This window comes from Tursiops truncatus, chromosome 15, assembly GCF_011762595.2.
Source record: "Tursiops truncatus isolate mTurTru1 chromosome 15, mTurTru1.mat.Y, whole genome shotgun sequence".
NCBI classification, from domain to species: Eukaryota; Metazoa; Chordata; class Mammalia; order Artiodactyla; family Delphinidae; genus Tursiops; species Tursiops truncatus.
The window spans coordinates 81216537-81228529 of NC_047048.1; the positions used below are offsets into that span (position 1 = coordinate 81216537).

At 50.5% G+C, this 11993-nt stretch overlaps 1 long non-coding RNA gene across 1 annotated transcript; it reads left to right on the forward strand.

Moving 5' to 3' along the window:
* The first annotated feature begins 1954 nt into the window (after positions 1-1954).
* On the forward strand, positions 1955-8486 carry LOC109551356 (uncharacterized). Its single transcript, XR_002178126.3, has 4 exons — positions 1955-2111; positions 2628-2825; positions 3512-3575; positions 6945-8486. It is a non-coding gene; the product is annotated as an uncharacterized lncRNA (long non-coding RNA).
* The last annotated feature ends 3507 nt before the right edge of the window (positions 8487-11993 follow it).

Genomic DNA, 11993 nt, shown 5'->3' on the forward strand with positions numbered 1-11993 from the left:
CACAGCACTCCAGCTGGGGAAACTGAGGCACAAGGGACAAAGTTTTACGGCAGCTCACGGTAGCCGGGCCGGAACCGAACTCATGGTCCCTGCAGCCCCGTCTCTCTTCCTCACAGCCCTCCGGGATGGAAGCCGGGCAGTGTCCTCTCTAGAACGATCTCCACCGACAAGTTCTCTTAGGTCCTTCTCGGGGGCCTGCCCACCCCTCCACGCTCCCCGCAGAGTGGGGTCGATCGAATTCAGTCCCAGTCACGTGGGTCCACCCTTGCCCAAGTTTCAGGAAACCTATTCAAGATTCTGATTTCATCCGTTTTAATTTTTTGCCCCTGAAAGTGAAGACTGGAATTCAGGGCTATTTATCGCACCAGGCGTGTGAAAGCTTAAATAAAATAAGCTTTATCTGTTGGAAGCTGTCAACTGATAAAAAAGAAAAGAATTAAGCGTATTCCTACTTAATGAACTCTCCAGACAGAGGCAGATTTCTGCCTCTTGGTTTAGTTCTTCTCTGCAGAAACAGCCATGTGCCCAGTCTGAGAACTGCCTTGGGACTCCACTCCCCGACCCCCCCAAACTGTCTAGACATCCTGTAAACAGAGCGACTGCCAGGCGGCAGCGGCAGGGAGGTGGGGATGTTTGTCACTTTGGTGGCGGCTGAATGAAGATTCATGGCCACAGAATGTTCTCCTCGGGACAAAAGAATACCCGCTTCCCACCTTTCTCGGAGCCTTTTCCTGGGTCAGGAGCCCCACTCGGGAGAGCGTCATCTTCCCTGGGGAAACTATTCTCTTTCCACGACAGCCTCCCGAGGGTGCCAGGCCTCGGGCACTGATGCTGAGGGAGGCTGCTCAGCCGGGGCCTCCTGGGAAATGCGGGTTCCCCAAGATCGCCCCCCACTGCAAAGACCCTCTCCACCCAGTCGGGAAATCCAGTCGGCTCTATGTCCCACACCTACAGGGATTTTGCCACACCTGCCACTTCCGCTGCCATCCCCCGGGCCAGGCCAGCAGGCTCTGCAGCCTGGACCATGGCCATGGCCCCCTCCCTGGTCTCCCTGCTTCTGTCCTCACCCCACTGTGCTCCAAATTATAGGTCAGAGCGTGACAAGCCACTGTTCAAAACCCTGCAATGTTCCCGTTTTATTCACAGTAAAACCCAAAGCTCTTAAAATGGTCTCAGGGCCCTACCTGATCTATGTCCACAAAACCTGCCACTTGTCCAAACTCACCTCCTTCTACACCCCCCTTGCTCACTACGTCCAGCCCCACTGGCTTCCTTGCAGGCACACTGTGGCCTCAGGGCCTTTGCACTGGCTGTTCCCTTTGCCTGGAATGCTTTTCCCGCAGATGCCGGCACGGCTCACCACACACCTCCTTCAGGTCTTTGCTCAAACGTCCCCTCCTCAACCAGCTCTTCCCTGACCATCCTATTTTGTAGTATAGGGTCCACTCTTGGTGTTGTACGTTCTACGGGTTTGGGCAAATGTTTGATGTCACGAACGACCATTGTCGTATCATACAGACTACTTTCACTGCCCTAAAAATCCCCTGTGCTCTGCCTATCCTTTCCTCCCCCTGCCCCCACCTCTGGCAACCACTGATCTTTTTTTACTGTCCCCACAATCTTTCCTTTTCCAGAATGTCATAGAGTTGCAATCATATAACCTGTAGCCTTTCCAGAGTGGCTCCTTTGACTTAGTCATATGCATTTAAGCTTCTTCCATGTCTTTTCATGGCTTGCTATAGCTCATTTCTTTTTAGTGCTGAGTAACATTCCACTGTCTGGATGCGTCACCGTTTATTTATTTATTTATCCACCTACTGAAGGACATCTTGGTTGTTTCCAAGTTTTGGTCGTTATGACTAAAGCTGCTATAAACATCCATGTGCAGGTATTTGTGTGGACATGTTTTCAGCTCTTTTGGGTAAATACCAAGGAGTTGGATCACCAGATCCCATGAGAAGAGTTTGGTTTCATGAGAAACAGTCAAACTGTCTTCCAAAGTGGCAGCACCTTCTGCATTTCCCACCAGCACTGAATGAGCGTTCCTGTGGCTCCACAACCTCACCAGCATCTGGTGTTGTCAGTGTTCTGGACTTTGGCCTTTCTAATAGGTATGTCGTGGTATCTCATTGTTGTTTTAATTTGCCTTTCCCTGATGATATATTATGTGGAGCAACTTTTCAGATGCTTATGTGCTCTCTGTATATCTTCTTTGGTGAGGTGTCTGTGAAGGTTTCTGGCCCATTTTTAAATTGGGTTGTGTGTTTTCTTATTGTTGAGTTTTGAGAGTTCTTTGTATATTTTGGGTAACAGTCCATTATCCGATGTGTCTCTTGCAAATGTCTTCTCCCAGTCTATGGCTTGTCTTCTCATTTTCTTAACAGTGTCTTCCACAGAGCAGAAGTTTTAATACTAATGAAGTCCAGCTTATAGATTATTTCATTCATACGGATCCCATTTTTTGGTACCTAATAACTCATTGCCCAACCAAGGGTCACCTAGAATTTTTTCCTGTTTCCTTCTCAGAGTTTCTTAGCTTTGCACTTTACACTTAGGTCTATGATCCTGTTAGAGTTAATTTTTGTGAAAGGTGTAAGGTCTGTGTTCGGGTTGATGTTTCGGCATAGGATGAAGGCAGTGATGAAGATGATGATGATGATATAACAGTGATGATGCTGTGACGCCGCTGCTGTGGCTGTTGACGGTGATGTCAGCAGCTGTAGCAGATGCTGCCAACGGCCCACCCTATCTCCATGGTCCACCCTGGAGCTTGGCTGCTGACGGCTTCCTGCACTTCTGAAGCCTCAGGGTTTCTCTGGCCACAGGTGGAGTATTCTGAACCCAAGCATAGAGACAGAGCGGAAGTGCTGGGGAGTTAAGACGTCCTCCTTTACCCTCCCCAGAGGCAGCCTCAGTCAACGACAGACAGGAGTTGGGAGGTCAAGATCCCTTGGCCCTTTGTGGGACAATGTTGGGGCATGTCCTACACAGTCTCTAAGCAGGTCCCTGGCCACAGGGGGGCCACTCTATCACACCTTGTATTCATTTACCTTCTTCACTGCCTTGCTCTCCACTCCCTCCCCTCCTGGACCACCTCCCCTAAACTGCTTGCACCAAAACCCTTGCCTCAGGCTCTGTGTTTGGGGTACCCTAAACTAGGAGAACCAAATGCTTGTCCAGTGCCGGGGGCTGTGTCTGTGGTTTCTCCTGCAGACCTGTGAGGAGGTTATTACTACGCTCATTTATAGTTGAGGAGACTGGGGCTCAGGGGGGTTGAATGGTTCAGCTGGAGTCACACAGCTGGTGGGCGCTGGCCCGGGATCCAACGCAGCCCGCTCACCTCTGCAGTCTGGGCTCGTGCTAAGTCATGAACGCACGCTCGAGTGAGAAGTGGGCACATGGTCCACCCCTCTGACTAACAGAGAAACAGGCCTTGATGGGGGGCCAGGGTGGCCAAGGTCACAAAGCAAATCAGAGCACCACTAGGACAACAGAATCCTTTTCTTTTCAGCGGTCAGCCTGGTCCTGCTGGGACAGAGATCCAGGCGTGTGAAATCAAGAATGTGCAACGGGTGGTGAGTGTGTCATTCATCCATCCCTTCATTCACAGGGTGTGTGCTAGTGTGTATAAGTGTGTGTGCATGTGTGTTTAAGTGTGTGTCTCTGTGGGAGTTTGAGCTTGTGTGAGAATGTGGGCCTGTATAAGCGTGTGTCTGTGCGAGTGCGCACATCTGCGAGCGTGGGTGCCTCTTCCATAGTGCGGCATAAAGGCACACACCTCGGCCCTTGCCCTCGTGGGGTCTGTGCTGTGAGTCAGACAAGCGTCCAGGCAGGGCCAACACAGGGCTCAGTGATGTGCTGGGAGAAGTTCGGGACAGTGGGGCTGGGACAAGGGGCCTGCTGCCTGCCTGAATGGTCAGGAGGGGCCTGGAAGAAGGGGGAGCCCAGCCAGGTCCTGAAACGTGAGTAGTCTGGGTGACCTGTTGGGTGGGGCTGCCGTGCCCCTCTGGGCTGGCCGGTGGAGGGTAGAGGGAAGATGAGCTTCTCTCTTCTCTTCTTGGCTGTGCTTTGACTTGCTTTGTGACCTTGGCCATGTCCTTCCCCCACTGTGGTCTCAACATCCCCAGTAATAAGGTGTGAGCCGGACCAGAGGTGCCCTCTGACACTGACCCTGGCAGGGAAGAAGCAGTTCCTTCTCCGCACCTGCTCTGGCCCGGCCACACTGAGCATCTTTCCCGGGGGGAGCCTTGCAAACAGGGTGGACCCCAGGATGGGGCCAAGCTGTGGGCAGATGAGCTGGCATCTGGCCTGGTCCCCCCAGACTCACAGTGATGGGCTCACAGCTGGCAACAACCTTTCAAGGGGACACTGTGATGCCTTGTCAGGTGGCTGGTGAGCCCTTTCTGAATCCTGGTCCAACAAGGCGATGATAAAATATGCGTTCTCAGGGCAGGGAGGCCCCAACAGCCCATTATGGGAGACATTACCTTGTTTGAATTTAGAAATGAGGTCGTGGGGTGACATGTCAATGCAGTCTCTGTTTGCTGCTGGGGCCAGCGGCCTCCTCGTTCACGTGGAGACACAGAATGCAAAGTTTACATTTGCTCTTAGGATGTTTGAGACCCTCAGCTGATGTCTGGAAAGACGCAGGAGCTGAGGGCTTCCTGCAGCACCGGGTTTGCCTGAAGCCAGGCTGAGATACTTGTCTGAAATCTGAGAAATGATAAAAAGGAAACATACTGTCTCCCAAGCACCCCTCCTTTTTTTTTTAAAAAACAAGAATTGTTTTTATTGTTTCTTTCAAATCTACATGGGGTAAATAAATGGCTGACATTTTTGACAAAGAGATGTAAAACAAACTTTAAAGAAGTACGACATAAAAGAATTTCTCCACAGCAGATAAAAGCAAACGAATATAAGAAAAGGATGCTGTAATCTAAAGATTGATGCTACGGCAAGATTTTAACATGATGTAAAATTGTTATATAATGTGAAATTTTAAAAAATATTGCCAGCATTGGATAAAAGAAAACATTCCAGTATAATTTCTTCATAAGCTAAAGGAATGTGTTTATTAGATCTTAGCAAGAAATGGCTGAGAAATAATTAAATTGATTGACATTTTAATTTACTAAAAGAAGTTAAGAATAAGATTATATGTAAAAAGTACTTAGCGTTTTTTGTCAACTATATATATATATATTTTTACATCTTTATTGGAGTATAATTGCTTTACAATGGTGTGTTAGTTTCTGCTCTATAACAAAGTGAATCAGTTATACATATACATATGTTCCCACATCTCTTCCCTCTTGCGTCTCCCTCCCTCCCACCCTCCCTATCCCACCCCTCTAGGTGGTGAGAAAGCACAGAGCTGATCTCCCTGTGCTATGCGGCTGCCAAACCCCTTATTTTTAATCCTCACAGTAACTCCAGTGGGTGAGGGGTGGGGTGGAGAATGTCCACTTGCAAAGGGCTGGCTCACTGGGTGGGGCTGATTATCTGGGTGAAATTAGAGTAGGTCAGAGACATCAACACTGGCTGAGACCCCTGACTGCACCAACTTGCTTAGCTGGGCCCATCTCACATCTTAACCGAGTTCTTACGTCAGACCAGAATGCCACCGAATTTGCTTATAATAAGAAATACCTATTGTTGGGTCAGTGATCAGCCCAATTCTCCTCCTAAGCAGACCTTGCCGTGGACGACAAGCCAGCGGGTGGCTTGTGGAGCGCAGAGTCACAACAAGGGAAATTTCTTAGTTGACGCAAACGCTTGCTGGCATCAGCCCGAGGAAATACCCATAATGCTCCCATTCAGCAAGTTGTGTCTTAAAAGGTTTACGTTTTATCGCATTTAATCATTTCAGCCATAGGGCCTTTTGCACGTGTCAAGGTCAGACCCTCCTATCACAATCCTACTTTTACATTTATGCCTTTGACGACGTGATTAATGTCTCACTCCTCCCCAGACTGTGCCTTTATGAGGCTGAGATCTCTGTGGTCTCGTTCATGGCTGTATCCTCAGGCCCAGCATAGAGTCCGGCGTAGGGCAGAGGCCCCGCTGCTCTCTTGCTGGACGCGCTCGGGAAGGTCCACGTGCCCTCGGCTGCCGAGGCTTTATGGAGCCCCACGCCTTCTCCTTAGGTTCTGAGGAGTTTTCTCTCCACCCTCCATCCCCTCTTCTATAAAGAGCTTTGTTAAATTGCAAAGAGGCAATTTACTCTTTGTCCTGAGAAAGGCTTGTTCAGAAATCATATTCTTTTCTTTGTGAAGCCTGATGGGTTTATTTACTTATAATGTGAAGTATCAAAGTTGTCATTCTGGAAAGTTTCAAGGCAGGGAGCAGGTGGGGGAATGAAATGGCCTTTCAAGGATATCAGGAAAGGCTGAGGGAGAAGGTGATGCATTGTAGTGGATTGGAGTTGGGCTCCAGAGCGAGACGGCCTGGGTTCACATCCAAGCTTTGCTACTTACTCGTTGTGTGACTTTGGACAAGTGGCTCAACCTCTCTGTGTTTCAGTCTCATCCGTGAAATGGAAATAGTATCTGTTTCTTGGGGTTGTTATGAAGACTAAACAGGTTAAGGCACATAAAGTGCTTAAGTGCAGAAGAGACATTATGTGTTAGCTGTTATTTTGGTATCATTAGAGTATCCCCCTCCTCCCTCTCATGATCATCCATGGCAGCATTATTAGAGCTCATAATAGGAGTGAGGAACATGGCCATTGCATGATCTGTCAGTCAGGAGCATTTGGTTGCTGCTAACAAACATCTAAAATAATAGTGGCTTAAGATGAGAATTTATTTACCTCTCTGGTTTGAAAGTAGGTTGTGATGGCAGCTCTGTGGTGTTAGTTAAGACCCAGGTATTATTCTTGTTATTTTGGTTTTTGTTTTTGTGGTTTTGCTTCTCCATCTTTAGCATGTGGTTTCCATACCTAGGTTTGCCTCATGGTCAAATATGGCTGCTGAAACTCCGGACATCAACTCTGTGTTCCAGGGAGGAAGAAAGGGACTGGGAGTGTAAGAAGAACTGCTGATGACTCTCACTGTTCTTATATAGGCCAAGGTTGCCCTACTGTAAGCCCCCATGACTCTGCCGGAAGATTCACTCTCAGCTCAGGAACAGGAGCTGAAAACAGGAAGTACCCTCAAGCCGTCCTCAGAGATAAACAAGAGCTGGCGGATAAATACCTCAGCTTCTTCGCCTCCTGGTGGGATAAGTCTGAGAGGTGTGTTCTGCACCGTTTCCCCGAAGGTCCCAGCAGCACTGAGTCGCTGCCCACAGCAGTGACTGCCCATCCGTGTGCTCTGCACCGTTCCTCCCTTTCTCCGACTCACCTCCCCATGGCGCTACTCTGAAAAAATCCATTATGCTTGAATCCTTGACTCAGAGTCAGCTTGTGAGGGAACCCAGTCAATGACAGGGGACAGGGCAAAAGGGGCACCCCTGGCTGTCTGTCCACCTCTTAAGGAGCCCCTCCTCCCACAGCTCCGGTCAGCATCCACGCTCATTTCATTGTGCTCGAGCTGCAAGGGCAGCAGGGACCCGTAGGCCATTAGCTGGGATCTGCTGCTCAGGAAGGAGGTGGGGAGCGTGGCCATGGGGCGGCAGCCGGCACTCTCTGCCGCCGTGAAAGAAGGAAGAACTATGGAAAGTTTCCGCCTTCCTCTGGGACCAGATCTGACAAGGACCCGTCAAGTCTCTTGCACGCTTCCTGAGAAATGAATTCATTTATTTCATTCCACCAATGTTGGCTGAAACCTACTGAGTGCTCGGCTCTGGAATGCCATTGAGAAGAAGACACGGTTCTCACTGGTGTGAGGTGATACCTCCACTTAGAATGGGCATCGTCAGAAAATCTACAAACAACAAATACCGGAGAGGGTGTGGAGAAAAGGGAACCCTCCTGCACTGTTGGTGGGAATGTAAATTGATACAGCCACTATGGAGAACAGTATGGAGGTTCCTTAAAAAACTAAAAATAGAACTACCATACGACCCAGCAATCCCACTACTGGGCATATACCCAGAGAAAACCATAATTCAAAAGACACATGCAGCCCAATATTCATTGCAGCACTATTTACAATAGCCAGGACACGGAAGCAACCTAAATGCCCAACGACAGACGAATGGATAAAGAAGATGTGGTATATTGGAATATTACTCAGCCATAAGAAGGAAGGAAATTGGGTCATTTGTAGAGACGTGGATGGACCTAGAGACTGTCATACAGAGTGAAGTAGGTCAGAAAGAGAAAAACAAATATCGTATATTAACGCATATATGTGGAACCTAGAAAAATGGTACAGATGAACCGGTTTGCAGGGCAGAAATAGAGACACCGATGTAGAGAACAAACGTATGGACACCAAGGGGGGAAGGTGGCGGGGGTGGGGGGGTGTGATGAATGGGGAGATTGGGATTGACATGTACACATTAATATGTGTAAAATGGATAACTAATAAGGACCTGCTGTATAAAAAAATAAATAAAATTAAATTAAAAAAAAAGACGACACGGTTCTCAATCTCACGGGGTCTGCTGGCGCCATGGGGACAGCTGTGGCCAGAAGCAGAGAACGGGGCCAGTGGTGGGAGACCAGGCCGGCAGGGGCCTGGCCCAGCTGCCCAAACCCCTAACCCCTGGGTGGGAGTGACACGGAGCACGTGTCGAGGGAGGCTGGGTTATTCTTCCACAAGGGTAAAGACGAAGAGCCCAGTTCTCCAGGGTTCAAAGCCACATGTACATCTCGGTTGGGAGGGGGCTCTGCTCATGGGGACGAGGTCAGTGCAGAGCCACCATCTTGAATGCGGCTGTTCAAAGAAACGTGGCCAGAGAAAAGAGCTCGCGGGGATCGCCCAGTATCCTGGGACACTGCTGCTCACCACTCAGGGGCCAGATGTGGTCACATGGTCCCACCCTACCTCAAGGCAGTCAGGAAGTGGAGTGGGTCGGAAGTATTTGGAGAACAGCACGGTGGCTGCCATCCACGGGGATCAGTTTGGTGCGTTCCTTTGGAGGCGCCCTACTACGTGTTTGCATATACTTATGTGTGTACCCAGGGCGTCCCTCGTTCAGCAGGTGTAACTCTGTTTCGTGCCTTTAAAGGCTGTAGTGGACGTCACCGTTTGGACACCCCATAGTTTATTCTACCAGCCACCTACGGAGGGACTTTTAGGATGTCAGTCTTTGGTATTGTGGACAGTCCCACAGTGGATGTCCTTGCCTGTCTCTTTAGTGCACACATCTCAGAAAAATGGAGGTGCTGGGTGCTGACTTGTGTATTTAAATTTCCACAAATACTGAAAAGTCATCCACCAGGTGATTATCAGTATACACTGCCATTGGTAGCATATAGCAATTCCCCACATATTTGCCAAAAAGCGATATAATACAGTTTGAATTTATTTTTAATCTCATTGGATATTCCCCCCCCCCTTTTTTTTTTTTTTTTTTTGCGGTACGCGGGCCTCTCACTGCTGTGGCCTCTCCCGTTGCGGAGCACAGGCTCCAGACGCGCAGGCTCAGCGGCCACGGCTCACGGGCCCAGCCGCTCCACGGCATGTGGGATCTTCCCGGACCGGGACACGAACCCGCGTCCCCTGCATCGGCAGGCAGACTCTCAACCACTGCGCCACCAGGGAAGCCCTGGATATCCCCTTTTAATGTTTTAAATTAAAATTTAAAAAGTTACTTTTAAAAAATGTAAACAGCAGAGAAGTACGCATGGAGCAGAAATCAGAAGTCCCCTCTTTGTTTTTCTTATTTCTCACTTCATGCCCCATTCCAGAGGAACCACTGTTAAAAGTTTGTTGGGGGGCTTCCCTGGTGGCGCAGTGGTTGAGAGTCCGCCTGCCGATGCAGGGGACATAGGTTCGTGCCCCGGTCCGGGAAGATCCCACGTGCCACAGAGAGGCTAGACCCGTGAGCCTTGGCCACTGAGCGTGCACGTCCAGAGCCTGTGCTCCGCAACGGGAGAGGCCACAACAGTGAGAGGCCCGCGTACCGCAAAAAAAAAAAAAAAAAAAAAGCAAAAAAGAAAAAAAGTTTGTTGGGTATCTTTCTAGCTTTTTCTTTCTGCATTTACATAATACACATTCATAAACATGGATTGCTTTTTAAATGCGTAACTGTTGTTATCACTGTATCATCTAGTGTCCTGGACCTTGCTTCACCACCTCTCTGTGCACCCCCTTAATTTTTCGCATCTTTTAGTGCCCTGTTGTTCTGTCTTCTCACACATCTACAGGCGGGAGGAGGGGGAAAGGGAGGGGAAGTTGATTATGGGGCTGTCTGCTTTTTCCCTTTCCTTCCCAGAGTTGCCTGGGGTGGGGTGACCAGTGTCCAGACATGTCTCCGGGGTGAAGACAGGAAGAAGAGAAGACAGGCTGTGGCCGCAGAGTCTCCGAAGAGGAGAAGAGAGGCAGGAGGCTGGCTGAGGAAGGGGATGCAGCACAGACTGGAATCCTTCCAAACTCCTGCGGGGAGGAAATCTCCTGAGGCGAAATTCAGCAAAATGCGATTAAGGATAAATTTTTTATTCTTCTGTCCTGCAGGCAGCTCGGGAAAATACCGTAGTCTCGGCATAAATGAACTCCCCCGTCTTATTTTAGTTTGAAATGACACTTGGAGCACCGGTTCTGACTCTGGGATAATGGCGGAGTCCCTGCAGCAGCCACGGCCACCGAGGGTGGCAACTGCACAGCCAGGGCGCTGGGAGCAGCGGCGCGAGGCCGGCCCGCGCGCCACACCCTCGCCCCGAAGGGAGCCGCCATCTATCCAACGCTGGCCGAAGAAAAATCAAATACATCAAATACAGACCGGAAACCACCCGCACCCTTTTCACGAAAAATACCTAGATTCGTTCACTTGTTCACAAACTCTTAGGTGGTGCTTTTGTATGCAGGGCACTGATCCTAGTGCTTTAGAAATAGTAATTGATTTGTTTCCCACAAGTTGGTGTGGGACGATTACCGGGCCTGTTGTGGAGATGGTGGGGTGGGTATAGCCGTGCAGGTGGTGCGGAGTGAGGGCGCCAGCCCAGTTTATGTGTCACTCCGGGCTCCACACGGTCCCACCTGCTCCTGGGGCCTCGGATGCTTTCCCCAGCAAAGCAGCGTTCTGTCCCCAGGGCTGCAAACCACCAGCCGCCTCCCTTGTTGTCACATCCCTGCACCTCTGCACGCCCCACCCCTGGACCTCCCGGCCCCTGGCGAGGGTCTGGCTTCAGCGAAGCCCCCGTTTTGCCCTTGGACTTGGGGGCCCAGGTTCACACAAAGGGGACCCTCAGATGCTTTGCTTTCTCCAGTGGCTGTCCCAAGCAGCACGGTCTAAGAGTATGGGGGGGCAGTCGACACCCACCAGGGTAGAACACTGACCAGGTGGGACAGGAGATGAGTCAGCCTCGCCTCCTTCTGCAGGCAGACTGGTCTGGGAGGAAGGGGTCTCACGGCCTCTCCCGGGACATCCTGCCTGAGCGAGCAGGCAGCGGTGGCTGGCTTGGTGATGCCAGCCTCTCCCTCTTCTCACTCTTGCTTCCTGGGACTGCACTCCACAGTCAAGTGTCAGGGCCGAGCTCGGCCTCCAGCTCTGTTTTCCAGGGAATTCCAGCTGAGCCAGAGAGGCGTGTGCCGAGTAACTTCAGCTGCCATTTCTGTGGTGCTCTCCGTCACCAGGGACCTGCTAAGATCTCCACGGCGTCCGTTTCTTTCATCCTCGCAGCAGCGCACGCTTTACATAGATGAAGATTTGGCTCCACACGTGCCCAAGGTCACCAGCCCAGACGTGGAGGAAGCGGGCAGTTTGGGTCCGGAATCTGTGCTCTCAAGCGTCCTGCTAGCTGGAGCCGCAGGTGGCGTGAGGGCTGGCGGTCACCGAGCAGTCGCCACCGGCCGTACCTGACTCTGAGGGCTTCACATACAGCGTCTCAGGACCCCCGAAAACCCTGGGGAGGGGGGACTGGGATTATCATTTTACAGCCAAAG